The following is a 6,317-nucleotide window of genomic DNA, read 5'->3' as shown; positions in this document are numbered from 1 at the left end:
CAATTAACAGAATTGATCCTAATAATAATGTCAAACAGAGGCCTCAAATAGTATTCACACATTTAAAATCATGTAATAAATAGCCTTCAAGCATAAAAAAAAGGGTTTGATATAAATCGATTATTACGTCACTTTCCGAAATGAGCAATATTAGGCCTATGTGATATGATTGTTTGTAAACAGCAAGATATGTTGAATGAATTAAAAACGAACATACACGAACATAAACACAAACAGACACGAATATACACGAATAAGACGAACATACACGAACATAAACACAAACAGACACGAATATACACGAATAAGACGAACATACACGAACATAAAAACACGAACATACACGACCATAAAGATGAACACCAACGACTGAAAAATAGATCAATTATTACATCACTTTCTGAAATGAGGTAAATGATGTGATATGGTTGTTTGTAAACAGCAAGATATGCGAAATAAAAACGAACATACACGAACATAAAACACGAACATACACGAATATACACGAACATAAAGACGAACATCTATCAACTACTGAAAAATTTATGCGAAATTAGCTCACTAATCGTAATGGATTATTCATTGCTGAATAATTAAAACTGCCTTGAAGTTTACCCAAGTTACAATGGAGTGATAACGAATTAACTAAAACACAAAATCAGTTTCATTAGCTCCATGGCAGAGCTTGATTGAACTTTTGTTGACGTGCTGGATGTCATGTGATCCAGCGCGTGCGCGTGTTCAATTCCCCCATTCAAGGCCTACTCAATCCATTCACAATTTATGATCGTAAATTATAATTATAAAACTTTATTGAACATACGCCTTTAAATCGTTATCTTAATAAAGGCTTTGAATAAGCTGATCATCCATTGATTACGTTCATTACAATACCAACACCTCAGAACATACTGCGACAAACGCGTCACGTATCGCTTCGTTTTTTTAAACCGCTTATTAATGTTACTCATTATTTTACCATAATTATAGGTTTATACAAAATTGAAATAAAATTGATTTGTCTATGGAAAGCAAAATATGTCAAATAATCTAACAAGATTTTCTAATTAAGTTAATTCTAAAATCTCATAGGCCTCATCTCATATGGCAGTGATATGACATCATCATGTCCATATATGGGCACATCACATTTTGTTGTAACATAAAGTTTGATAGTGTAGACAGAGCTCCAAGTATACGTTAAAATTGACTTATGATTTCATAGATTCTTGTGCTAATTTACTGTAGAATTATAATTACCACGTGTGGGTTTACCTGACATCCTAAGGAATAAAGCATAGGCTATTTAATTTCATAGCATAACGTATTCGTTTATCAGGTTTAGACGTAAACGCATTGGGACATATCATATATGTTACAATGCGTTGATCATCTTGTAAAAACATTTCGTATTCACTAACCTCACGGGAAAAGACTCCCAATTTAATCAAAATTAGTCGGTTCCCAAAACTTAGTGAAGGCGGGAATATCCTTAGTCAGACGATTCCGTGGCAAAGCCCTTGAGGCGCGTTCAAGCATGCGGGTACAATGTTCCCGCGGGAAATCATCACAGATATAGCTTAATCGAGGTTTAACTGTGGTACAAAAAAATGTAAATTCGACGACGCGCGTAAGGCGTGCGATTTATAGATACCGATTGATGCGTCACGTGAGTAATTTATAGGCATTATTATGTTTCATTTTCACATCTGAATACAAAACCATTTCGACAAAACCCGATTATATGGATAAAATAAACAGGAATGCGTGGCGTCAAATGCAACAGTACCACATGTGATACACATGGGATGCTGTATTATGAATTGTTCTATGATACTGAACACATATTGTCATATGTGAAGATACAGCACTGTGATATTTATCATAATTAGCTGTCATTAATCAACGTCCAGGTATTATTGTAATTACTGCCATCAATAATAGACTTTTGATTGTAATTGTGAAGTTATCTATATATGTCGTTAAACATCAATCATAACGTTTTTATTCTTATCTGTGCGTTATGAAGTTAAGTGTAACGAAAAGAAATGATAAACGCAATTTATGATTATTCTTTATAGTCTTTATACTATACTTACTTAGACAACAACTAAAAATGCTTCTGCTGAAACAACACTCGCGCAGCCTACTCAATATAATGCTTCACCTGATATGCAAATACGCCCGTGAACAATAGCAATGCGACATAATACACCACCAATAATGCCTTAATAAAAGAAACTTGGAAACTTTCCGATCCATCACATTAAACTTAAATATTATTTTTCAATGATATTTGTGAAGACCGGTACAAAGATGTTAATTCATTTGCATACTATAGGCCTAAAGTTACGCAGGAATAGTGAAACGGCAAGTCAACACTTAAAAATTAACAACTCGAAACAACAAAATAAAACCAGACCAATTTTGTGGATAAAAAGAGCAGTATATTTGTTTTGACATGACACCAGCTCTTTTTCTCCTGTCAGTATGTCTTCTATGGCATCATCACTCTCTACTACACCGTTGCTTGACATGACTCCATTGTATCCTTGTCCATGCATGCATAGTATGCTACAGGGATTTTTCCAAAAATGGCAAAATTTCGACCCTTTTAATTTTCGACAAATTTGATTACTTTGGCTCTATAAGATGATACAAAGCAATATGCGCATAATAATTGAATCTTAAAATAATTTGGGCATTTTTCGAAATAAATCCCTGTATTATCTGTTTGTGTAGGCCTACTTCTTCTATTATTCAGCTCTCTATCACCGTTATCCTCGTCTTTGTCACCAATTGCCGTGAGACCAACATCAACTCTTCTCTGTCAACCACAGCGACCATACCACTCCCTCTAATAAACATCCTATTCGTGATCAATCATCATGACGTCACAGCCACTCCCTTCCAGCTTTCTCTTCTTCATCACAACAGTAAACTCTTGTGTGCCAATAACCACGACCACCAATCCCTCTAATAAACACCCTATTCGTGATCAATCATCATGACGTTACAACCACTCCCTTCCAGCACTCTCTCTTCTTCATCACACCAGAAAACTCTTGTGTGCCAACCACCACTCCCTCTAAAAAACACCCTATTCGTGATCAATCATCGTCACAACCACTCCCTTCATCTTCTCCATCGCTCACGTTCAATGATAATAATATGTCAAACAATCGGCAGATCTCAAAAACTTGATACGACGACTTCCAACTGACGATAATCTCCTCCGGGATTCGATTGATTGCGCTTCGGTCAAATTAATTAGCTTTGTAACAATAAGCAACCACCGACAACCTGTTTGCGAACGTCAACGTGAATTTCTCAGGAGAGCGCAAACTCCGCTAGCAATGTTTTCATCAACAATAACGCTCTGATCTGACGTAGAAGGTCATATTAATATGTAATACGAATATATAGAATACGGTAACAAGTAGTGAAAGTCGGGAATACTGGTTTGTATTTTATCAGGCGCGTAATGTAGGGAAAAGGGAACAGCCATAATTTGAGCGAATCATGGTTATTTCGTACAAAATGGAATGTGGAATACCAATCTTAAAAGAATTGTCTACACTATCAAACTGTATGTGATAAAAAATGGACATGATGATGTCATATCACTACCATATTTGAGCACATCACTACCATATTTGGGTAGTACATCAACTTTTTTGTCACATAGGCCTAAAGTTTATACAGTTCGCTATTTTACGAAAATGTAGTGAAACATACGCTATAGGCCTACTCAGCCTGTAATAGATTTATGTATTAGTACGCCATTATGAATTATACATCGTTGTTATAAAGTGTGTTACCTAGTCTATTCTTGTTTTATATCATCAAACCCATGAGACTGAGTAATTACGCGCTATATTGAATAAGAATTCATTATCATTACCGAATCAGTCACAATAAAATGATCATTATTATATTCAATCGGTCTTTTCCATTGCTTTCATCTTAATGTATCTTTTTCACACAAAACGTATCAATAATTAGAATGTACACAATATTTCATGAAACCGGCATTCAATTTGCCATTGTGAAAAAAGTACAAAGTACAATGTATTGCAGTAAATCCCTTTAGCTTAAAACACGGCATAATATCATAGATTGAGCTGTATCACCTCGCGTTACTCGCGTAATGCAGTCGTAATTTACCATCACAAATCGCGCTTGGATGCGACAGACACAGAGGAGATAAAAACAAAACGATTATCATTAGTGGGGGATTTAGCTTGCTCGTGGAGGCTGCAGTGAGGCGAAGCCGATGTCGTCACTCAGACTCCTTAATTTTAAAGAGCCAGTTATCAGTTTTAACAAAATAATATATTTTTTTTTACAATATTTAAAGTTAGAAATACAAACATCCTCTTTCTGATAATACTCAGTGATTGTCTGTAAAACAAGGCGTTTTATAATTTATAGGTATAATACGCGCGCAAACAATACGCAGTTTTTTAGTCATCGCACTATTCTACGACTCGGTTTGTCGCTTTAACATTTAGGAAAGTCTGCCAAAAACTAAAATCGGTTGATAACGCGTTAGGATGCTAAGAAGCGAAAGATGTTAAAACATCGTTAATGTCTTGGAAAAGATTCTTATCCAAATGGCAGCTATTAAGGCGCTGATGATCAAAAAAAGAAAAGGAGAGAAATCAACAAAACAATGACTAACTTATGAAACAATGGATACTTTATAATAAAGGCGTTAAACAAAACTTTAGTAAAACAAAGATTTTAAAGTAATGATAAGACAAATACAACTATGTTTAGGTCCTATAAACCATATATTTATATCTTTCACAGAAGGCATACTAGACGATAAATATGTCATTATAGACCTATACCGTAACATTCCAACGATACCGTATAATTTCATGAAAATTTTATCAAAGTTGATTTTATATTTAACCTAATTTTAGTCATAATGTGGACAGGGGTTTTTTAAATTTAAATTCCATTTTTAATACATTATACTTAACTCTCCAATATTAAGAGCAAAATATTAATTTGCCTACTACAGTACAAGTCCTCATAGCAACGAAACAACGGCTTTTGCCGGCCAAACGCCGTGAGCTATTATAGTAATGCCGTCAATGTAAGTATATACAAACTACATTTACAAGAAAATAAAACCAATACAGTGGCTGTGGAACAGTTTATACATAAAAGCATCAGCGACCTAAAAATATCAGCGACCGAAAAACATCAGCGACCGATAAATATCAACGACCGAAAAGCATCATCGACCGAAAAACCGAAAAACATCAGCGACCATTCATTACCATTATACCATACTACTACATCATACCGTTACCATATCATTATCTAAAGTCATGTAGAATATTCCTAGTATTAAAACAATACACATATATTACACAATAAAATCAACGACGCAAAATAAATTAACAAATATGGCTCAAGTTTATTTTCTTAAAACGGCAAAATTTACAACCTGAAAGAAAAAAAAAAACCTTTTGCACTCGCCAAAACTAAACCCGTAATATTAAACTTAATTTATGTGCGTCAGTTAGGCAATTAGTATTATTATATACACAATTATTATATTTTTTTTTATAACACAGTTAAGATTTACATCGCTTGTCAGACAAGGCGCCATAAGCACGCAAACATTATTACAAGATTTTCACGAAAATAAATGTTATTGGCAAAATTATTGTTTAAACATTTACTATAAATAACAACAATCGGAGGAAAAAATAATTTATTACATTTTTTCCTCCATGCTCACATTAAGGGGAGGCTAAGTGGGTTAGTTGTTGGTGGGGGCTGTCTAAGTTTGTATTACGGGTCTATTTTTAATTCGAAATTCAAGAAAACTTTTTAATATAAGATTTAAAAATGGTGTGCATTTATAAGTATTTTAAATGTATTTTTATTATTTTTTTAAAAGGATATTTTAACTAACGATTTTCGTACCTTTATGATGAATACAGTTTATTATGTAAAAATATTGTTTGATCTCGTATAAAGGTGAAAACGAATTTGTCAAAAAAAATAAAAATAAACATGTGAAAAAATAATAACGGTAGTATACGCGCGCTGTGATGTAACAAACAGATGTCATATTTGAAATTTAATATTTTAGATTAAAAACTACCGTAATATGGTATTAATTTAAACATCTGTTTTATCAACTTTATTGACAATAACTTTGTCATATTACTATCATCATATAACGTAGCCAATGACCCATCTACGATTTGCTGGGCTTCGTTGTAATAAGGTGTTTTTATTAACGGATGATAATATACCGTAAACGGCCACACACACGCAAACTAATGTTA

The sequence above is a fragment of the Antedon bifida genome, chromosome 10 (genome assembly GCF_963402885.1).
Source record: "Antedon bifida chromosome 10, ecAntBifi1.1, whole genome shotgun sequence".
In the NCBI taxonomy this organism is placed as follows: domain Eukaryota; kingdom Metazoa; phylum Echinodermata; class Crinoidea; order Comatulida; family Antedonidae; genus Antedon; species Antedon bifida.
The sequence above is the reverse complement of the archived record's forward strand: the minus strand, read 5'-3'. Positions refer to the sequence as shown.